General features: G+C 43.1%; 1 protein-coding gene across 1 annotated transcript in view; it reads left to right on the plus strand.

The window, feature by feature from the left end:
• Window positions 1-10,573: 10,573 nt before the first annotated feature.
• Window positions 10,574-24,423, plus strand: part of tgm1 (transglutaminase 1) — a 51,796-nt gene continuing 37,946 nt past the window's right edge. The window contains exon 1 of the mRNA XM_062957270.1: window positions 10,574-10,683. The gene's annotated coding sequence lies outside the window, so the exon portion shown is untranslated. The remainder of the gene's footprint in view (window positions 10,684-24,423) is intronic.

Here is a 24,423-nt window from a genome sequence, read left to right on the forward strand (position 1 = left end):
AGCTTTCATGGCCGGAATCACTGGGTTGCTGTGAGTTTTCCAGTCTGTATGGCCATGTTCCAGAAGCATTTTCTCCTGAAATTTTGCCCACATCTATGGCAGGCATCCTCAGAGGTGAAATTTGTTGGAAATTAAGCAAGTGAGGTTTATATATTTGTGGAAGGTCCAAGGTGGGAGAAAGAACTCTTGTCTGTTGGAGGAAAGTGTGAATGTTGCAATTATTCATCTTGATTAGCAATGAATAACCTTGTAGCTTCAAAGCCTGGCTGATTCCTGCTTATTCCTTGGTTGGGAGGCATTATCTGGCCCTAATTGTTTCATGTCTGGAATTCTTCTGTTTTCTGAGTGTTGTTTTTTATTGACTGTTCTGGTTTTAGAGTTTTTGTTCATTTTCATGGTTTCATCCTTTCTTTTGAAATTGTCCAGATGCTTGTGGATTTCGATGGCTTCTCTGTGTAGTCTGGCATGATGCTTGATAAGAGTGGTCCAGCATTTCTGTGTTCTCAAATAGTATACTATTTCCAGGTTGGTTCAATCACAGTCATTCCCTTCCTAGTTTTGCCTTCTTCCACTCCAAAACGCAGTCCACAAAATCCTCCTGCATCCATGCAAATGTTTAGTAGTAGATGTTGTTATTATGCACCGTAATATTGGCTTGGACTCGCAGTGGTTCTGTGGTTGAGAGATCATACCATATGCAGCCCTGCTCAGATCTTGCAGTGTCAGAAATAGGTAATCCTTGGGTGAGTCAATTTAGTTGTGGTTTTCCTCTTTTTGCTTGACTTTACTGAGCATTGTTACTTAATTTGTATGAACTAGCACAGAGAGGAGAGCTTTGGTCAAACTGCCACTTTCCTTCATTGTGAATGAGATTTCATGATCCCAGGTTTGAAATGAAATCTCCCTTTGCCCTTTTCTCTCAACTGGAGCAGAATGATTTTTCTACAGTAGACGTCTGAAGTTTTGATAAAGTTGGCCCTCCGTGTCCACAGATTCCATTATCCATGGCTTGAAAATATTTTCAAAAAAACCCTTAAAGCAAACCTTAGAATCATAGAAAAGTTGTAAGAGACCTCAAGAGCCATCCAGTTTAACCATTTGCCATACAGGATCATATATTAAAGCACTCACGACAGATGGCCATCCAGCCTCAGCTTAAAAACCTCCACAGAAGGAGACTCCAGTGAATTTCCAGGCAGCATATTCCGCAGCCAAACCATTTTCTATAAGGGGTTCCACTTTACCATCAATCCGGCACAGATATCTATGTCAAAATACGAAGTGAATGATGTAAACAAAAATAAGAATTTCTAAACAATTTTTAGTCCTCACTACTTTGTTCACGAAGTTGTAGTAATCAATAAGGAAATGCTAAAGTAAATATTCTCATTCAGACTAAATGTGTATATTTGTCTTAAAGTATATATATATTATTGTAGACTGGATAGCCCATGAGGTCTCTTCCAACTCTACTATTCTATTCCCAAATATATTTCTAGAATGTGTTATACATCTCATCTACTGAACATAACCTGTATAAATCTCAACAGAAAAAATTCTAGTATCTGATATATACATGACACAACAACAGGTAATCCCAGGTACATAGTCCTTGTTTCGGGGAATCCTTCACCAAGTTGTGTCCCTTTAAATGTAGTCTGTAACAGTGGTCAATAAATCTTGTAATAAACTGTAGTATGCTGTTTCAGATATATTTCTGTCTTTTTATCTAAAAATATTTTAGTATATGTTTATATTTAGAAACACATGTAGCACTGAAATGCTTTGAATTGGAACAGAACCAAGCAAGTGCAACTAAGATAAAAAGATAGCAATATATCTGAAACAACATACTACAGTCTGTTACAAGATGTATTGACCACAGGCTAAAGAAGAAAATAATCACGCATCAGACTACATTTGTTGTCTGAATGAGAATATTTACTTTAGCATTTTCTTATTGACTACTAGAACTATGTGAACAAAGTAGTGAGAACTAAAAATTGTTTTGAAATTCTTGTTTTTATTTATAGTGTATTAACAGTATTAGTGTTCCATTTTACCATGCCATTGAATCTAATAGGACTTGATTGAGATCCATTACCTTGAACCAAACCCCAAGGAGCAGCCGTGCTTAGTGAAAGACCTGCTTGGAGTTTCAGTCCAAACTTTAAATGAACGATTCCATGTGCTGAACCTCTTTTGTCTTCCAAATATTGTAAGCATTAGTCTTTAAAATGAATGCAGTTTGACCACCTTGAACTACCATGGCTCAATGCTATCGAATCCTGGGATTTGTAGTTTGGTGCACCACCACTCATTGGCAGAGTTGTGAAACTACAACTCCTAGAATTCCATAGCAGTGAGCCATCATAGTCAGAGTGGTGCCAAACTGCATATGGTGTGGAGGCACACAGGCTCTTGCTCAACCTAAAGATGAATTGTCTTATATTTCACGGAGTGTGGTTGTTTTATCCATTTAAGGCTGTAATCCTAGACACACAATGACAGAGAGGAAGTTGGAGATCAGGTCTTCCGTGTCAACAGGCGAGTGATTAAACCCCTTTCAGCTCAGTTCAGTGGGGTTTGCCTTTGAGTAAACACACCGTGGGATTTTGTCCAAATATTGCAGTTTGATCTGGAAACCGGCATGAGTCATGGGCATAATGGTTTTAATTTCGAGTCATTCTTCACTATTGGTGCCCTGCAATCTTTCTCAAGAAAATCTCAAGGGTGGATACAGAAGATCTGTATAGGAGGGATAATAATATAGAGGATAGCTTTGACAGTGTGGTGAGTGAATTAGAACCAGACATTTTTAGGAGTGAGGTTCAATGGGCCTTAAGAAGCATTGCTAATAACAAGGCAGCAGGAGACGACGGGATCCCAGCTGAGTTGTTCAAAATCTTGAAAGATGATGCTGTCAAGGGGATGCCAGCAAATATGGAAAACACAAGAATGGCCATCAGATTGGAAAAAAATCAATTTATATCTCCATACCCAAAAAGGAAAGGAAGAGACGACTGAGTGAATGAAGAAGAAGAATCTTTCTTGGCAGAGTTTGGGAAGGTCTCTCCTTTGAGGGTGACGACAATGCCCATGATCCCCCAGCCATGCGTGCATGGCTGGGGGATCATGGGCATTGTCGTCACCCCCAAAGGAGAGACCTTCCCAAACTCTGCCAAGAAAGTTTCCTTAAGAGAACAAGAGCTTGGAAGCGCTAAGAATCGCAGCGCATACACCTTGATCCCGACTTGCTCGTATTTGCCCTCTTCTTGCTCTGATCCTTCAGGTGTGAATTCCTCTCTATGTTTACACTTTGATCCAAAGGGACCTGCTTTAACTTGCCCACTCTTTGCAGCTTCACACGCCGGCTACACTTTTTGCGTTCCTCGGGTTCATAGATAAGTTCCCCATCAGCACCTTGATATAAAACTATGTTTTCTCAACGTACGCGGCAGTTGCTTCACGCTCCTTTTAGGGGAACTATGACCCAGACGTGCGCATGAAGCCAGGCACATGGGAGGCCGGGCTTTTGCCACATCTCCTGTGCCAAGGGTGTTTGCTAAGAAGCTCTTGCAGCATCATCTCAAGGATGCGTCAAGTAAGATCTACCTCTTTCATTACGTCAAGTGTGGGTTTTCCCTTCCTTCTACAAACCCAGATCAAAATATTTCCATTTGTAGTTGTGGTGACAGTGCTTTCAGGCATTCAGAGGCACTTTTTCGGATATTTGGCCTGCAATGAGAAAATATGAGTTGCTTTGAGTCTCTTTAAAGAGAAAAGCAATTTGATAATATTTATTATTACACTATGTAACATGATTTTTGTTCCTGGGTTATAAATGTCATTTCCTAATTGGTTCTATCATAAAAATATGGAAATAGGTATTAAACTGAAAAAAAAAATTGTTTTGGCAGGAGGCACATCCTGCAGCACATTTTGCTATAGTTTTTCAATGAATATATCCTAGAGTCTCAACCAATTTAACATAGTTTGTGGCAGCTACAAAAACAAAGTGTCTAGAGTAGAACAACCACTTTTAAAGAAAGTTCCACACAATTAAACAGGAATAACACTTTCAAACCAGGAATAGAAAATTTTGTTACATAGTGTTGATATTATTGACACAAAGCAAACAAGATCTATATGCTGGACACTTCCTAAGTGTTTAGCGCTGTGGTGTATTTTCGGATGATGCGTGCAGATCCTAGTAATGTGGCCTTTTGCAGTTGACAGATCGTAATTTTGTTAATGTTTATTGTTTCCAAATGCCGGCTGAGATCTTTTGGCCCGCCACTCAGTGTGCCAATCACCACTGGGACCACCTGTACTGGTTTGTGCCAGAGTCTTTGCAGTTCAATTTTGAGATCCTGATAATGGCTGAGTTTTTCCTGTTGTTTTTCATTGTTGTTATTATTATTATTATCATCATCATCATTATTATTATTAGTAACACAAAGACATAGTATGACACAGCAAATGAGATCTATATGCTGGGTAATACTATATCTTTGAGTCATTATTATTATTATTATTATTATTATTATTATTATTATTATTATTATTATTATTATTATTATTATTATTATGGTATGTGCTGCAGTCTATCCAATGCAATTTTTTTTGAATCAGTGATCCAAATAACCCCAGGAACATTAATACTGTTCGACCAAAAAAAATCCTAGTGTCTTGGTTTTTAGTCCTGTTCCTGGGGTTATTTGGATCACCAATTCAAAAAATTGCATTGGATAGACTGCAGCACATACCATTTCTTAGATATGCTTATCATTATTTTCTATGGGTGAGCAGGTGGTAACTGGTAGAATCATAGAATGATCAAGTTGAAAGGGACCACATGGGCCATCTAGTCCGACCCCCTGCCATGCAGGAAAAGCACAATCAAAGCCCCACCTAACAAATGGCCATCTAGCCATATGGCTATATTTTGAATCCCAAAATCTAGAGCTGATGTGTAGAGGAAAATAATAAAAATAATACTTTGTTTATATTCAGCCCTCTCTCCCCAAGGAGAAAACTGGTGCCATTTTTAGAATCAGCATGACAAATCCCTAACTTCGGGGAATATCCAGTCCATAAACCTCCCTTTTTGGTCCCACGATTATCTCCCTCTGACAAAACAGCCAATATTTGAGGGACAGAGAATGCAAAGGCAGCTCCTCCTAGAGGCACTCCTTCAAGGCTTTTGCTTCTGAGCACCTACGTCATCCTCATTTATCTGTGGATGAGTGTGAGAATGAATGAATGGAATGTGAATGGAGCCCATGTGTGGGTAGCCCTGTCCGGATAAGCGCATGGGAACAAGGCCAGTGTGCTTCCCTGCCCTGCCTTTCCCAGAACTGAAATTTGGATATGGGACATTTTAGGACTATGGGTACATATACTGTACATTGTAGAATTAGCGCAGTTGATACCACTTTAATTGTCATGGCTTAATGCTATGGATTAGTGGCGTAGTGGACTAAGTGACTTGAAGGTTGGGTTGCTGACCTGAAAGCTGCCAGGTTCGAATCCCACCTGGGGAGAGCGTGGATGAGCTCCCTCTATCAGCTCCAGCTCCATGCGGGGACATGAGAGAAGCCTCCCACAAGGATGGTAAAAACATCAAAACATCCGGGCGTCCCCTGGGCAACGTCCTTGCAGACGGCCAATTCTCTCACTCCAGAAGCAACTCCGGTTGCTCCTGACACGAAAAAAAAAAAGTGGGATCCTGGGTTTGGTGAGACGCCAGCACACTTTGGCACAGAAAGCGAAAGACCATGTAAAAATACAACAACCATGATCCCATAAAGTGGTGATGAATAGTTAAAAAAGTATAGTGAATCTGCATTCATTCTACACTGTGGATGCACTCCTTGCTACGTAACTTAAGAGACAATTGTAAACCAGAGTTTAGAGTGCATCTACACCGTGGAATTAATGCAGTTGGCACCACTTGAACTTCCATAGCTCAATGCTATGGAATCCTGGGAGATGTAGTTTCACAAGGTCTCCAGCTTTCTCTGCCCAAGATGGTTGGTGCTTCTCCAAGCTACAAACCACATCATTCCATAGCATTGAGCCATGGAAGTTCAAGTGGCATCAAACCGCATCAATTCTACAGTGCGGATGCACCTTCTGACTCCCTGGTCCATGTGATCTCTTCCCCATATCCAAACATCCAAGAGCTTTTAACATTCCCTTTTATGGCAAAGATAGTTAGGGGATTGTGGGAGTTGCCATCCAAAAGAGAGGTTTTCCCAGATCCTCTCCACCCCAGGTTGCATCCCGTCCCCTAAATCTAGCCATCCCAGAGTTTTTTAGCATTCCTATTTAGCATGGCAACTCCCAGGAAAGTTGGATGAGAGATACTGGGAGCTGCAGTTCCCAAAAATGAGCATTTCCCAGCTGTTCTCCATTCCAATGTGCCTTCCTTCTCCCCATCGCTATTCCGGTCTATCCGGCTGCCAAATTCCCTAGTCAGCATGGCCGGGGTGGGGCACCTGGGGTGTTATTTTTACATCTGATCCACCAGGTTCAATCTTTTCCCTCCCTTTCCTTTTTTGTGTTTTCTTCCCTCCTCTTGCCGAGGCGGCAGGACTTGTTTTCGAAAGATACCACCGTGCCCTCCGCCCGGCTTCCATCTGCCATTCGGTCCCAACAGATTGACACACCGAAATCCTCACCCTGTACCAAAGAGCTTCTCCTCCCTTCCCAAATGACAAGGGTTTTGAGCCAATGGCTCTTCTTTGCTGTCTAGGCTTTTGGAGTTGCCAAAAGGACTGGGAAAGGAGCCAGAGTTGTGGCTCTCAAAGCCAAGGAGGAACAAATTGAAGAAGGCACCGAGAGCCACCAAGTCTAGGGAAAGCAACACCAGTTGGATTCTTCTGCCTGTTGCTGGGAAACTTGTTGCAAAGTTTGGGGAAAGTCCAACAACACCCATCATCCCCGGACAACATGGCCCTTTCCAACCTGTCAGCATTGGATTTTAGTCCAAAGTTTGGGAGAGGTATCCCAAGTAGTTTCCCCAAACTCAGGAAACGTTCTCTAGAGGATCTCAATCACAACAACCATAATCCCTTGCCATTCGTTGTGATGCCAGAGATTTCTGGAAGTCCAAAACATCTGGAAAGGTCAAAATTTGTTATCGAAGGCTTTCATGGCCGGAGTCACAGGGTTGTTGTGTGTTTTCCGGGCTGTATGGCCATGTTCCAGAAGTATTCACTCTTGACGTTTCACCCACATCTATGGCAGGTATACCTCACAACCTCTGAGGATGCCTACCATAGATGTGGGTGAAACGTCAGGAGAGAATACTTCTGGAACATGGCCATACAGCCCGGAAAACACACAACAACCCAGGTCAAAATTTCCCCGACCTTGCTATAGTGTTTCCCAAACTCTTCCTAGTGTTTTGGACTTCAGCTCCCAGTATCCCTGGTCACTGATAGGTGAAGTCCAAAAGACTTGGAGAACTGGAGTTTGGGACTCACTGTGTAGACTGTTCTCTAAAAAAAGACTTTATTTTCAGGGGATGAGATGGGTTCCTATACAGTAAAGATAATGCAGTTTGATGTCACTTTAACTGCCAGGGCTCAATGCTATGGAATCATAACAGTGGTAGTGAGACTTTGGTAGAGAAGGCTAAAGACCTTGTAAAGCTACAGCTTCCATGATTCCATAGCATTGAGCTATGGCAATTAAAATGGTGCTAAACTGCATTACATCTACAATGTAGATGCAACCTCTGTTAATAACAAAATGAATATTTATTTCCTTGCTTCTGTCTCAACCTGACCTCCCTCACAAGATTGCTGTGACAGTCATTGTGACAACCACCCGTGGCAGAATCACTATGTAATTAAAATGAAAACACTAAAAACATTGGTGTGTGGTGTATGTATCCCAGGGGAACGCTGCACCAGTGGAACACCTGCCTGCTGCTTTGCTCTTAAAGGGACAGGATGCTTCATGGGAAAAAGCAAGGGCTGTCATTCTGGGCCCAGCCTATCTGTCAAGCCGGGGATCGGTCTCTTGAACGCAATCCCAAAAGGACACCACCTTTCCTCCTGCGAGGAGCATCCTCCCTTCAACCTGTTCCAACACGCAGCTCACCTTTGCCTGCGCCAACACCCCGCTCGCATCACTCTTTCCCTAAATGCAACTCCCAAATGCAAGGCCCAGCCTCCTGGGTCCTAATACCAGATCTAAGGAAGATGCTGTGCCTTTTCGGAGGGCAAGGGAGCAGAATCAGGACCCTTATTGAGCAATGGCAAAGTGACCTTTGTGACCCTTTCCAGCTCTGTGATCACTTGGGAGCATCCGTGTCTGCAGGAGAGTAAACGGCTGCAATTATGTTTTACTAAAGCAGTGATTCAGCTTCTCAGGAGAAGTCCCTGGAAAGTACACGGAGAATGGGGATGACACTCGGGATGACTTTGTTCCCTTGGCATCCATGGATTGCATGAATGGACGTTCAACCTCAGAGGCAGAGCAAGGGAAAGCTTCCTTATTTTGGGCTATGAGTCCCAGAATCCCCCAGCCAGCTCTCCTGGGACTAGTAATTCATTAAAGGCAAGGGGGATTCTCATGTTTTGACCCCCAAAATAAATATTGTAAGCCATCCCTCAGTTGGGATACATAAGGGTTCCAACTACTGTCCAAACTTGGGTCTGGTTGCAATCTTGGTTCAACCTCAACCCTGCCTGGTCACTCTCAACCTGGCTAGCATAGGTCATCTTGGGTCATCCCCAGCCTACCCATTTGCTTCCATGTCTCAGACCCTGTCATCCCCAACCTGGCCGGAATCAAGAAATACAGCATTTGAAAGGCTTCTGTTGATGTTTTTTCTCTGGCAAGAAAATATCTTGGGTCATGCCCAATCTGGCGCCTTTTGAAAACTTTGTCTCAGGCAGCAAAGTATCTTGGGCCATGCCTTGGTTAGGGAACAAAAGGGTTCCAATGGGCGTCTCACTCAGGTGGCAAAATATCTTGGGTCATACCCTCTATTAGTGGGTATAGGGTCATTCCCAACAAAGCTGGTAGAATCACAGAGTTGGAAGAGACCACATGGATTATCTAGTCCAATCCCCTGACATGCAGGAAAAGCACAAGCAAAGTACCCCTGACAGATGGCCATCCAGCTTCTGTTTAAAAGCTTCCAAGGACGGAGCCTCCACCACACTCTGAGGTAGTGAGTTCTATTGCTGGACAGCTCTTACAGTCAGGAAGTTCTTCCTAATGTCAGGTGGAATCTCCTCTCCTGTCATTTGAGCCCATTGCTCCGAGTCCTAGTTTCCAGGGCAGCAGAAAACAAGGTCTGCTCTCTCTTCCTTATGACATCCTTCCACATATAAATACATGGCTATCATGTCTCCTCTCCAGGTTCTCTTCTGCAGGCTAAACGGACCGGGCTGTGGCACAGGCTGGAAAGCAAGCCAGCTGCAACAAATCAACAAATCACTCTGACCAAGAGGTCATGAGTTCAAGGCCAGTCTGGTGCCTGCGTCTTGTCTCTGTTCTATGTCATGGCATTGAATGTTTGCCTTTATGTGTGCAATGTGATCTGCCCTGAGTCCCCTTCGGGGTGAGAAGGGTGGAATATAAATGCTGTAAATAAATAAAATAAACGTGCCCAGCTCTTTAAGATGCTCCTCATGGAGATTCATAGTCTCCAGATCTTTGATCATTTTACATATATATATATATATGGGGCCTCCAGTGGTGTAGTGTGTTAAAGCACTGAGCTGCTGAACTTGTGGACCAAAAGGTCGTAGATTCGAATCCGGGGAGCGGAATGAGTGCCCGCTGTTAGCTCCAGCTCCTGCCAACCTAGCAGTTTGAAAACCTGCAAGTGTGAGTAGATCAATAGGTGAAGGTAATGGCGCTCCATGCAGTCATGCTAGCCACATGACCTTGGAGGTGTCTTTGGACAACACCGGCTCTTCAACTTAGAAATGGAGATGAGCACCACACTCTAGAGTTGGACATGACTGGACTTAACGTCAGGGGAGACCTTTACCTTTACCGCATATATACACACACACATACAGTAGAGTCTCACTTATCCAACATTCACTTATCCAATGTTCTGAACGTCCGTTCAAATCACATTTAAGCATGCATTGTGTACTAAAATGTGCAAATGGGCCAACTTGGGCCCTCCAGGTGTTTTGGACTGCAACTCCCACCATTCCTAACAGCCTCAGGCCCCTTCCTTTTGCCCCTCAGCCGCTTAAGCAAAAAGGAAAAAGGAAAGGGCCTGAGGCTGTTAGGAATGGTGGGAGTTGCAGTCCAAAACACCTGGAGGGCCCAAGTTGGCCCATGCCTGGTCTATCTGGGTTGAAGAAGAGAAGGGCACCCTTGGCTGCCCAGCCTCAGGCGGCAAAATGTCTTGGCTCATCCTCAAGCCCCTTCCCCAACTTTCTCCCCTTCCACCCGGGTCAGTGGGTCCACTGACTCCCCCTTGACTCAGCCCTTCCTCCCCTCGTGGGCGGGTGGCATGGATGGGGCAACCCGGGGCTGGTGTCGCAAGAGAGAGCTGCTCCTTCCAAGCCCGGCCCAAGTCGGGGCGGCGCCTGCCTGCCTGCCTGCCTGCCTGTGTCTCTCCCCAGCTTGACAGGAGCGGCGCATTGAGCCTCCTGCCCTCAGACGGAGAGGCCGCCCGGTCCGCCTGAGTCCCAGGTAAGTGCAGGTGCTGCCTGGCCCAAAGGGGGGAAAGGGGCTCGTTTGGGACAACTACAATTCCGATAATACTATTAGGTAGCAAGATTTGTGCTCTTGACTTGTTGTTATCCATGCCGTTCCCTAATTGGTTCTGTCCTAAAAACATGGGGAAAGTTTGTTAAACTGCCCAAACTTTGGGACGGGATATCATCCTGCAGCACGTTTTGTTGTAAGTTGTTCAGTGACTCTCAACCAATTCAACCTAAATTGTGGCAGAAACCAAAATGAAGTTTCTGGTATATAACAACCACTTTCAAAGTAAGTGCCGCACAATTAAATAGGATTAACACTTTCACACCAGGCACAGATTTATTTATTTTTTCCCCCAAATTGGTTGCTGAGAGTTTTCCAGGCTGTCTGGCCATGCTCCAGAAGCATTCCCTCCTGACGTTTTGCCTGCATCTATGGCAGGCATCCTCAGAGGTTGTGAGTTCTGTTGGAAACTAAGCAAGTGGGGTTTATATATCTGTGGAATAAGGTCCAGGGTGAGAGAAAGAGCTCTTGTCTGTTTGAGGCAGGTGTGAATGATTCAATTGGCCATCTTGATTAGCATTGAATAGCATTGCAGCTTCAAGGTCTAGCTGCTTAGACCACTGCTGGACCACTCTAACAACTACCATGTCAAACTATACAGTGTGTAAATGTGTAAGTGTGGAATGTTTCAATTGGCTATCTTGATTACCATTGAATAGCTTCAAAGCCTGGCTGCTTCCTCCCTGGGGGAATCTTTTGTTAGGAGGCGGTAGCTGGCCCTGATTGTATCTTGTCAGTCGTTCCCCTGTCTTCTGAATGTTGTTCTATATTTACTGTCCTGATTTTATCGTTTTTAATATTGCTATCCAGATTTTGATCACATTCAAGGTTTCCTCCTTTCTTCTGAAATTGATCACATACTTGTTGATTTCAATGGTGGTTGTTAGAGTGGTCCCGCAGTGGTCTAAGCAGCCAGACCTTGAAGCTGCAAGGCTATTCAATGTTAACCAAGGTGGCCAATTGAAACAATCATACCTGCCTCAAACAGACAAGAGTTCTCTCTCCCACCCTGTGCATTTCAGAGGTATATAAACTCCACTCAACTAATTTCCAACAGACCTCACAACCTCTGAGGATGCCTGCTGTAGATGTGGTGAAACATCAGGAGAGAATGTTTCTGGAACATGACCATACAGCCCAGAAAACTCACAGCAACTCAGTAGTTCCGGCCATGAAAACCTTTGACGACACATTTATTTCCAAATGTTGTTACATGGTGTAATCACCTGCTGGAGGGATTTGTAGTCCAAGGGACAAGTTACTAGAGAGAGCAGAGTTGGGGGATGTTGGTTGTGTGGACTAGAATTCCCAGGCTCCCTCATTTGCAGGGATTTGGGATTCAAATGCCAATCTGCTCCAGAGATCAGAGTTGGGGAATGTACAAACCCAAGGCTCCCTCAATGGAGGATGTATATTCCAAAAGGAAAAAGAGCTTGGGAGTACAAAGTTGTGAATTATGGGGTGTTGCACTAAAATCCCGATATAATAATAACAATCTGTTGGAGGGATTTGTAGTCCAAAGGACAAGGTGTTTGTTGGGTGCTGAATTATAGTTCCAAGAATCCCCGTCTGTTGGAGGGATTTGTAATCCAAAGGCACTTGAGAGAGAGCAGAGTTGGGAGATACTGTATGTGTGGACTAGAACTCCCAGGCTCCCTCATTGTGGGATTTGTAGTTCAAATGGCAATGTGCTCCATGGAGCAGAGTTGGGAAATATTGGGTGTAAACTGAAGTTCTAAGAATCCCTAGTAAAAGGGATATATAGTCCAAGGAGAAGGTGCTTGGGAAAGCAGAATTCAGGAGTGTTGGGTGTATGGTCTACACTTCCAAGAATCCTCTGTTGGAGGGACATGCAGTCCAAATTACAGGATGAACAGAGTTGGGACGTCTTGGATATATGTGGACTAGAACTCCCAGACTGCCTCTTTATGGACAAGGTACTTAAAGGAGCCGTGCTGGAAAATGTTGTGTCTGTGGGTCTGTAATTCCAAGAATCGTCTGTTTGTTAGAGGGATTTGTAGTCCAAAGGACAAGGTGCCCGAGAAAACCGTGATGACAGAAGCAGCCTTCTTTGTGTGGTGTATGGATCACAGCTCCCAAAAACCCCTTTGGGGAGATTTGCATCCCAAAATCACCCACCTTCTGTGCTGTGAAAGTGAAAGAGGATTGCAGAAAACAAAGTTCCTGAGAAAACAGTTGGGGGAATTTCCATTATTATTAATAATAATACAATAGTAGTGGTACACTAGAATTCCCATATTACCCTATTGGGGGATTTTTGGTCCAAAAACTCCGAAAAGGGGGTTTGGAATGGAGTGCATCTACAGAATGACACCACTTTAACTGCCCTGGATCAATGCTGTAGAGTCAGCCAGGCTTTGAAGCTGCAAGGCTATTCAATGCTAATCAAGGTGGCTAATTGCGACATTCACACTTGCCTCAAACAGACAAGAGTTCTTTCTCCCACCCTTGACATCATTCCACAGATATATAAACCCCACTTGCCTAGTTTCCAATAGACCTCACAACTTCTGAGGATTCCTGCCATAGATGTGGGCGAAACGTCAGGAGAGAATGCTTCTGGAACATGACTATACAGCACAGAAAACTCACAGCAACCCAGCCCAAGAGTGCTGGTGCCTTACCAAACTACAGCTCCTATGATTCCATATAAACCCCACTTGGCTAGTTTCCAACAGACCTCACAACTTCTGAGGATTCCTGTCATAGATGTGGGCAAAACGTCAGGAGAGAATGCTTCTGGAACATGACTATAGAGCACAGAAAACTCACAGCAACCCAGCCCAAGAGTGCTGGTGCCTCACTAAACTACAGCTCCTATGATTCCATATAAACCCCACTTGGCTAGTTTCCAACAGACCTCACAACTTCTGAGGATTCCTGTCATAGATGTGGGCGTCAGGAGAGAATGCCTCTGGAACATGGCCAGACAGCCCAGAAAACTCACAGCAACCCAAGGAAGATGAAGTTTCACATAGTCTCTATCCTTCTCTGCCAAAGAGGGCTGGTGCCTCACAAAACTACAACTCCCAAGTCAGTCTTCTTTGAGGAAGGCTTTTTAAAAAAAATCCTGAAAGACATTCCTTTCTAAATCATCCGCCTACGGAGACTAATCTCTGAAATTGAAAATCCTGTGAGATTTCTCTTTAATTGACTTCGCCAGTTTCACAGATGTCATAGCTATGAAGAGGAGTTGTGTTGAGCTATTTAGTCACATTTTCATGATTCCAAACAAGTATTTTCCACAACTGTAAATTTGGTTCCCGCTCAAAGATTATTCAACTCCCATTCTTGGTTTATTTAATTGTATTATAAATTGATCATCCCTTACTTAGAACTCCAAAATGCAACATGCTACAAAACTGTGGGTGGCCCAGTGACACTTTTGCTTTCTGAAGGTTTGATGTGCACAAACTTTGTTTCATGCACAAAAATTATTTTAGGTAAAGATAAAGGTTTTCCTCTGATATTAAGTCTAGTCGTGCCTGACTCTGGGGGTTGGTTCTCATCTCCATTTCTAAGCTGAAGAGCCGGCATTATCCATAGACATCTCCAAGGTTATGTGGCCAGCATGACTGCATGTAGCGCAGTTACCTTCCTGCCGGAGCGGTAGCAATTGATCTACTCACATTTGCAATTTTCAAACTGCTAGGTTGGCAGAAGCTGGAGCTGACAGCAGGAGCTCACTCCGCTCCCTGGATTCAAACCACCAATTCAGCAGTTCAGCCATTTAATCCACTCTGCCATCACCCCCTCCCCCCGATTATTTATTATTTTAAAATTATTTTAAATTATGCATAATTAGCTCCAGGGTATGGGTATAAGGTACATAGGAAACAAATGAATGTCATGTTTAGACTTGGGCCCCGTCTTCAAGAAATCTCATTATGCGTGTAAATGCAAACACAGATATTCCATAATCTCAACAAAAATCTAAAACACATTGGATGCCAGCAGTTCAGATTAGGGATATTCAAACTGTATTGTTGGTTTTTTAACCCACTGAATTTCAATTTCCAAGGACTCTTAGTGGCTCGTGCTATGGAACCCTGGGAGTTGTAGTTTTACAAGATCTTTAAGAGATATTTAGGTACTGGTTTTGAATACAGTAGTGAAGTTGGAAGGAAAGGAGGAAACCCTTGTTCCAGTGATTAAATGAAGCAACCTTTGGTCAAAGTAACAAAATTGTGGCTCAGATCTATCAAGTGGCATCTGAAGGAACATCCTGGAGTGGGCTTTTGGCACAGCTGGACCCATTTTGAAGAGACTTCCTTAAGGATTTTGGAGTAGCTCTCAAGGGAGTGGTTTGCCATTTCAAGAGTAGGTTTAAGCCTTAAGAAATAGCACGTTTGGAAATTTAAGGCGTGGAGAAACAAAACAAAAGACGGGCGTCCTTGTATGGAGATTGAAGGATCAAATCTGCCAAGACTGGCTCCTCCATTGGATACACGGCACAATGCGGAAATAATGCCAAATAATGACGAGGTACCAAATAAGGCAAAGGATCCAAATAATGGCACAGTACTGCAATAATGCACACTATCAAAAAATAATGCCAAATAATGGCATGGGGCCCAATTATTGCCAAATAATGGCATAAGACCCAAATAATGGCACAGGACCCAAATAATGCCAAATATTGGCACAGGACCCAAATAATGCACACTGTCAAAATAATGTGTTGTCAAACAATTTCATAGCCATTATCACTGGGTTGTTGTGAGTTTTCTGAGCTGTATAGCCATGTTCCAGAAGCATTCCCTCCTGACGTTTCACCCACATCTATGGTAGACATCCTCAGAGGTTGTGAGGTCTGTTGGAAACTAAGCAAGTGGGGTTTATATATCTGTGGAATAATATCCAAGGCGGGAGATATTGTCTGTTTGAGGCAAGTGTGAATGTTGCAATTGGCCACCTTAATTAGCACTGAATAACCTTGCAGCTATTCCCCCAGGCAGGAAGTAACCACGCTTTGAAACTGCAAGTCTATTCAATGCTAATCAAGGTGGCCAATGGCAACATTCACGCAGACAAGAGTTCTTTCTCCTATCCTGGACATAATTCCACAGGTACATAAACCCCACTTGCATAGTTTTCCAACAGACCTCACAACCTCTGAGGATGCCTGCTACAAATGTGGATGAAACATCAGGAGAGAATGCTTCTGGAACATGGCCAGACAGCCTGGAAAACTCACAGTAAACCACTATCAAAATAATGGCAAATACTGGCACAGTACAGAATAATGTGCAGTAATGCCACACTAACAAAGTAATGCCCAATAATGGCACAGCACCATAATGCCCAATAACAGCAGAGAACCAAAATGCCAAACTTCTGAGTGCCAGGCAGGCTGCTCTGTACCCACTAAGCCTTGAAATCCTGTTGGTTTCTCTAAGTAACTCTGTAAAAGGATACCCTGTTATCCTTCTGCCTCAGGCATCAAAATCTCCTGGGGAAGCCCTGCCTGAGGCTACAAGTGGTCAGGCCAGTGACTGGTCAAGGAGTGACCACTTGGTGAGCCATACCCGGTTGGGCAAGGCTGGTTCTTGTGGCTTGGTTGGCATGGGGAGCCCTACTCATTGAGGAATTTGTGCATTGTTTAACCTTGGTGATGCTATGGGATGATGACTACGTTTTAGGGATGCGGGCAGGGGAAGTTATAAGGTTCCTCTTTTGTTTTTTGTGCCATAGAGGAAGTCCGATTGGGACCCTATTTTATTGTTGTAGTACTGTGAGGTTTGCTTGGTAGCAATCTGCTTTGTGCATGCCCAGGAACACTGTGTCCTACCTTGCTACTCCCTGTGGTTTGGCAACAGAGATCTGGAATGCAAACGGAGGATTGATGGAATCCAATTGAAGTCCTGGTTACCTTTCCTCCAACTTACTTGAGTTTATTTATTTTTTAAGTTCAGGTATGCAATACCTCTTTGACCGCAAAGTGCTGATTGCATCAAAATATAACCAAAAAAATGAAAGCAATCATCGCACTGAAACAACAAATATATCTTTGGCATTGAATTTTCTTGGTTCTGTTCCTCTTTGCATTCTTTGGGAGGAGGAAAGAAGGGGCCTCCCGGGTGACTTACAGTAGAGTCTCGCTTATCCAACCTTCGCTCATCCAATGTTCTGTATTATCCAACGCAGTCTGGCTTTTAGTAGTCAATGTTTTTAATACATTGTGATATTTTGGTGCTAAATTCATAAATATAGTAATTACTACGTAACGTTACCGTGTATTGAACTGCTTTTTCTGTCAATTTGTTGCAAAACATGATGTTTGGGTGCTTAATTTGTAAAATCATAACATAATTTTAGGTTTAATAGGCTTTTCCTTAATCCCTCCTTATTATCCAACATTTCCGCTGATCCATTCCAACATTCTGCCGGCCTGTTTATGTTGGATAAGCGAGACTACTGTATTTCAAAACCTGGAAAAGATACATTTTTCGGACTACGCCTTCCAGAATCCCACTCTGGGAGGAATAATCCCACATGTTGTGGTTACTGTATGCCTTTAAGTCATTTCTGACTTATGGGGACCTTAAAGGAAATTTACCATGGGGTTTTCTTGGTCACATTGGTTTCCTTTGTGATGCTGAAACAATATTTTACAGTATGGAGCCTCTCCATTTAGGCTTCCAGTCAGCCGGCATCGACACTGTAAAATTAATGCAATTTGACCCCACTTGAAATGTCATGGTGCAATGGGATGAAATCCTGGGAGTTGTAGTTTACAGTTTCCTATGGAAAGGGGGGTACAATAAATGCCAATTTTGTGCCTTAGAAGGTGCACAAAAGTGGGCAAGTAGGAAATCGGTATGATGACTTGAGGATCCAAGAGTATTTGGCTCCAGGGCTTTCTGCTCTGTAGTAGCCTCATCCCAGCTGATGTCTGAAGGAGAAGCCCAGCTCCACCTGCTCCATCCAGCCAAACCGGATGGCGGCCGCCTCCTCCTCCTCCTCCTCGTGCGCACCTGTGCTCCTTGCTGCATCGAAGGCACACCTGGGCATCAAGGAGCCGGTGCCCATTGAGTCCCTGGCCGGCTCCTGGGTGGAGCCGCAGGGAAGAAGGAGAAGAAGATGAGCCACATTTTTTCCTGGGCAGGGATGTTCCCAAAGGCTTCTTCCCCACGGAATGCACACTCCTGCACTTCCCCATTCCAGGATCTTGTTGGAATACACCTCCCAGAATCCTCCTCTGGAGGTTTTAAAGCCGAGGCTGGATGGACATCTGTTGGGAGGGTTTTGATGGTGTCTTCCTGCATGGCAGAATGCGGTTGGACTGGATGGTCCTTGGGTGTCTCTTCCAACTCTAGGATTCCAACTCTGAGCCAACAATGTGATGCGGCTGCTAAAAAAGCCAATGGGATTCTGGCCTGCATCAATAGGGGAATAGCGTCTAGATCCAGGGAAGTTATGCTCCCCCTCTATTCTGCCTTGGTCAGACCACACCTGGAATACTGTGTCCAATTTTGGGCACCACAGTTGAAGGGAGATGTTGACAAGCTGGAAAGCGTCCAGAGGAGGGCGACTAAAATGATTAAGGGTCTGGAGAACAAGCCCTATGAGGAGCGGCTTAAAGAGCTGGGCATGTTTAGCCTGCAAAAGAGAAGGCTGAGAGGAGACATGATAGCCATGTACAAATATGTGAGGGGAAGTCATAGGGAAGAGGGAGCAAGCTTGTTTTCTGCTGCCCTGCAGACTAGGACACGGAACAATGGCTTCAAACTACAGGAAAGGAGATTCCACCTGAACATCAGGAAGAACTTCCTCACGGTGAGAGCTGTTCGACAGTGGAACTCTCTCCCCGGGGCCGTGGTGGAGGCTCCTTCCTTGGAGGCTTTTAAGCAGAGGCTGGATGGCCATCTGTCGGGGGTGCTTTGAATGCGATTTCCTGCTTCTTAGCAGGGGGTTGGACTAGATGGCCCATGTGGTCTCTTCCAACTCTACTATTCTATGATTCTATGATTCTATGATTCTATGATTCTATGAATCCATAAGCCGGTATTCAGTATTGGTCTTCCAGAAAGACAATTTCTCCAAATCCCTTGTAGGATTTTCAGGTTCCAGGGGCGCATTTTAACAGCTGGAACTCAACTGTTAATATTTAAGAAGGCATCTGAGAATGTGCAGGAACCCCGGTGGCTCAGTGTGTTAAAGCACTGAGCTGCTGAACTTGCAGATCGAAAGGTCCCAGGTTCAAATCCCGGGAGCGGAATGAGCGCCCGCTGTTAGCTCCAGCTTCTGCCAACCTAGCAGTTCGAAAACATGCCAATGTGAATAGATCAATAGGTACTGCTCTGGCGGGAAGGTAACGGCGCTCCATGCAGTCATGCTGGCCACATGACCTTGGAGGTGTCTATGGACAACGCCGGCTCTTCGGCTTAGAAAAAAATTGGAGAGGAACCCAGGCAGTACACCAGGAAGTTGTCCCTTCCTGTGGCACCTGCTTGGCCTTAATGTCCTGGGATTTGCAGATATAGATTCTCACCTGGCCTGCTTCTGCTGCAACAGAGCCATTTAGTAGCCATAGGAATCCTACAATGCCTGGCTTGTAGCTTCTAACAGAGATGTGGCAGCCTTCCTAGGGCAAGAAGTGGGCTTTATCTTGGACCTAGGAGACCTGGGTTCGAATCCTTACTCAACCATGTGTTGTAATCTATTATTATTATTATTATTATTATTATTATTATTATTATTATTATTATTATTATTATTATTATATCCTGCTTTATCTCTGTTCTGTGTATTTAACATGTATTTTATAGAACTACATTTTAATATGTGTGTTTTTAGAACTTTTGCAATATTTGTATGTTTGACTCTTCTGTGACCTACCTCGAACCACGAGGAGAGGCGGGTAAGAAATGAAATTGTTGTTGTTGTTGTTGTTGTTGTTGTTATTAGAAACACAACAAGATGAGTCCACAGTAGACAGTCTGCTGGCTCTTGTATTGGATCACACGTCAAACACTTCCCAACTGTCTAGAACTGTTTGATGTATAGGCGAATAATGCATGCCGATCCCAGTAAGGTGCCCTTCTGCAGCTGGTAGATGTCATTTTGTCAGTGCCGATTGTGTTTAAGTGCAGACCAAGGCAGTGTGCCGATCATCACTGGGACCACCTTGACTGGCTTGTGCCAGAGTCTTTGTAATTCGATCCTTAAATTCTCATATCGTGTCAGCTTTTCCAGTTGTTTCTCCTCAATCCTATTATTATTATTTTATGACACAGCAAACAAGATAGACATGCTGGATTTCGTATCACAAAATCACAAGTTGAACACTTCCCAAGTGTCTAGGACTGTGTGATGTATTTTCGGATGATGCGTGCAGATCCCAGTAGGGTGGCCTTTTGCAGTTGGCAGATCGTAATTTTGTCAATGTCTATTGTTTCCAAATGTCAGCTGAGATCTTTTGGCACAGCACCCAGTGTGCCCATCACCACCAGGACCACCTGCACTGGTTTCTGCCAGAGTCTTTGCAGTTCAATCTTGAGGTCCTGATAGCGGCTGAGTTTTTCCTGTTGTTTTTCGTCAATGCGACTGTCACCTGGGATGGCGACATCAATGATCCAAACCTTTTTCCTTTCCACAACTGTGATGTCTGGTGTGTTGTGTTCCAGAACTTTGTCAGTCTGGATTCAGAAGTCCCACAGTATCTTTGTGTGCTCATTTTCCAATACTTTTGCAGGTTTGTGATCCCACCAGTTCTTTGCTGCTGGGAGGTGGTACTTGAGGCATAAGTTCCAATGAATCATTTGGGCCACATAGTTGTGCCTCTGTTTGTAGTCTGTTTAATTATTATTATTATTATTATTTTATGACACAGCAAACAAGATAGATATGCTGGATTTCATATCATAAAATCACAAGTCAAACACTTCCCAAGTGTCTAGGGCTGTGTGATGTATTTTCGGATGATGCGCGCAGATCCCAGCAGGGTGGCCTTTTGCAGCTGGCAGATCATAATTTTGTCAATGTCTATTGTTTCCAAATGCCGGCTGAGATCTTTTGGCACGGCACCCAATGTGCCCATCACCACCGGGACCACCTGCACTGGTTTCTGCCAGAGTCTTGAGGTCCTGATAGCGGCTGAGTTTTTATTATTATTATTATTATTATTATTATTATTATTATTATTATTATTATTATTATTATTATTATGGAAACCCACTGGGTGATTCTTGGGCCAGTCACGCTCTCTCAGCCTCAGAGGAAGGCAATGTCGAACCCCCTCTGAACTCATCTTGCCAATGATATTCTATGATAGGGTTGCTCTGAGGGTCACCATCAGTCAGAAATGACCTGGAGACATACAGCAACAATACGAAAAAGATTGAAGGTGCATCTACATCTGCTGTCTCTTTCCTCTTCCGTCCTTCCTTCCTTCCTTCCTTCTTTGTTTGATAGGATCTAACTCAGGCATGGGTAAACTTTGGCGCTCCAGATGTTTTGGACTTCAACTCCTACACTGCCTAATAGCTGCTAAGCTGCCTGGGATTTCTGGGAGTTGAAGTCCAAAACACTTGGAGGGCTGAAGTTTGCCCGTGCCTGATCTACACTATAGAATCAATGCACTTGAGACCACTTCATTGCTAGGGAATCCCAGGATCTGTAGTTTCCCAAGGTCTTGAGCCTTCTCTGCCAAAGAGTGCTGTTGCCTCACCAAACAACAAATCCAAAGATTCCATTAAGCTGTTACTATTAAAGTGATGTCAAACCGTATTCGTTCAACAGCGTAGATGATCCAAATAAGTACAAATACACCAAACTACAAATCCCATGATTCACTAGCATTTTGCTGTGGCTTTTAAAGTGGTACCAAGCTGCATTCATTCTACAGTGTAGATGCTCCCTTGGATTCTAAGAATTGTTCTTGCAAAATAACTACTATTCTGAGGCTCTAATTGGAGGATATAAAACAAATACCGTATATACTCGAGTATAAGCCGACCCGAATATAAGCCGAGGCACCTAATTTTACCACAAAAAAACTGGGAAAACATTGACTCCAGTATAAGCCGAGGTTGGTAAATTTCAGAAATAAAAATAGATACCAATAAAATTACATTAATTGAGGCATCAGCAGGTTAAATGTTTTTGAATATTTACTTACAGCTCAAATTTAAGATAAGACTGTCCAACTCTGATGAAATCATTATTCTCATCTTCTTCAATGTAAATGTGCTTATGTATCCTTTTAATAATAATAGAGTAAAATAATACATGTAAGAATAAAAATAATAAATACAGGAAAATAATTACAAGTAATAATAAATAGAGTAAAATAATAAATGCAATAATAATTGGCCCAGATCCGTGAATTCATCTCTTGTTTAAACATTTTATTTTGTATGTTGACCTTTTATGACTGTTTTTATCGATGTTGATGTTTTATTGTTGAGTAATTTGCTTTATTGTTTTGCTTCTGCTTTTATATTGTTGTGTCTGGGCAAGGCCCCATGTAAGCTGCCCCGAGTCCCTTTGGGGAGATGGGACAGGGTATAAGAATAATTAATTTATTATTATTATTATTATTATTAAGAATAATATTATTATTCTTAATATTATTATTCTTATATTATATAATAATATTATATAATATTATAATAATATAATATTATTATTCTAATAATAATAAGAATAAATAATAATAATTAATTATTAATTAATAATAATAATAAGATCAGAGTGAAATAATTAATGTAATAATAATAATAAAAAATAGAGTAAAATAAATGTAATAGTAGCAACAATAATAGAGAAAAATAATAAATGTAATAATACCAATAATAATAGAGAAAAATAATAAATGTACCGTATATTCTCGAGTATAAGCTGGCCCAAATATAAGCCAACCAGGACCCTCACCTGAATATAAGCCGAGGGGGGCTTTTCCAGTCGAAAACTAGGCTTATACTTGAGTATATAGTATACAGTATATGACTTCCGAAAGACAAGTTCATCCATCCTAAGGGAAGCCAGATGGGTCTGAGCATGTGGGTGACACTATGAGCTCCTTGGGGCAAGCAACCAGTTCTCTCCATCCACTTGTGCACTGATAAGAGCACTACTTAAACACATAATGAGATCTTCTTGCATTTCTGGCATTCCAGTGTGGAGTTGTGTGGCTTCCATAGCCAAACCAGCACCGCCTACATGGCAAAAAGGGGTGTTCCCACTCAGCTGCTCGAAATCCCTTATGGGGAAACTTGGGGACAGGGTGGGACACCCCAAAAACATCCCATGGAGAAGTCCGCATGCGCCGTGGCCACAGATCACGGTGAGGCGGGACTAGAATGGAATGTCTGGAATCCACCACCGCAGTGAAACTTTTTGTTGCAGTTCCCACTAGTTGTAGGATACATCTACACCAGGCATGGGCAAACTTGGGCCCTCCAGGTGTTTTGGACTTCAACTCCCACAATTCCTAGCAGCCTACCGGCTGCTAGGAATTGTGGGAGTTGAAGTCCAAAACACCTGGAGGGCCCAAGTTTGTATCCACTGGGTCTCTGTTGTGTTTTAAAACCACAGACAAATCCCAGTGCTTTTTTGGCAGCTAGCAACATGGTTTGTTTAATCCTTATCACCGGTTTCATTTTACTGCTGTTTAAACAACTGATTTCATAGTGTTTCCTCTACTGATTAATCTGGACAGGCCATCTCTGCTTCTCGTGTTTTATCGCTTTTTTATTGGTAGTAATCTTTGTGTAACTTGTGGGTTGGTCTATCGCATTATTGAGTCTAACGGATTTTGTAAGGCAGCTTCTGACAAACTGTCACTTTCCTGGATGGACAGGACTACAAAACCCATCCTTTGGATGGGGATGATTGGATTTGTAGTCCAGCATATCCAGATGTATAGCTAAGGCTGTTCAGAAGTATTCCAGAATACTACTTTGGATGGTAGGGAATGATATAGATTTTTAATAACTAATATATGAAATGCATATCATGGGAGAAGGCTACAGTGAGCATGTTTGTTTATTTTCATCTTGTTGTCGAAAGCTTTCATGTCCGGAATCACTGGGTTGCTGTGAGTTTTCTGGGCTGTATGGCCATGTTCCAGAATAATAATAATAATAATAATAATAATAATAATAATAATAATAATAATAATAATAATGGTAAAGGTATAGGTTTTCACTGGTGTTAAGTCCAGTCGCGTCCGACTCTGGGAGTTGGTGCTCATCTCCATTTCTAAGCTGAAGAGCCGGCATTGTCCATAGACACCTCCAAGGTCATGTGGCCGGCATGACTGCATGGAACGCTGTTACCTTCCCGCTGGAGCAGTACCTATTGATCTACTCACATTGCCATGTTTTTGAACTGCTAGGTTGGCAGAAGCTGGAGATAACAGCGGGCGCTCACTCCACTCCCCGGATTTGAACCTGGGACCTTTCGGTCTGCAAGTTCAGCAGCTCAGCGCTTTAACACACTGAGCCACCGGAGGGTCCCAATAATAATAATAATGATAATAATAATAATAATAATAACAACATTTGGGAAGTGTTCGACTTGTGATTTTTTGATATGAAATCCAGCATATTTATCTTGTTTGCTGTGTCATAAAATAAAACAATAATAATACTTTATTTATACCCAGCTCCAGCTCCCAAAGGACTCGGGACAGCTTAC

The sequence above is a fragment of the Anolis carolinensis genome, chromosome 6, assembly GCF_035594765.1.
Source record: "Anolis carolinensis isolate JA03-04 chromosome 6, rAnoCar3.1.pri, whole genome shotgun sequence".
Taxonomy (NCBI): Eukaryota; Metazoa; Chordata; class Lepidosauria; order Squamata; family Dactyloidae; genus Anolis; species Anolis carolinensis.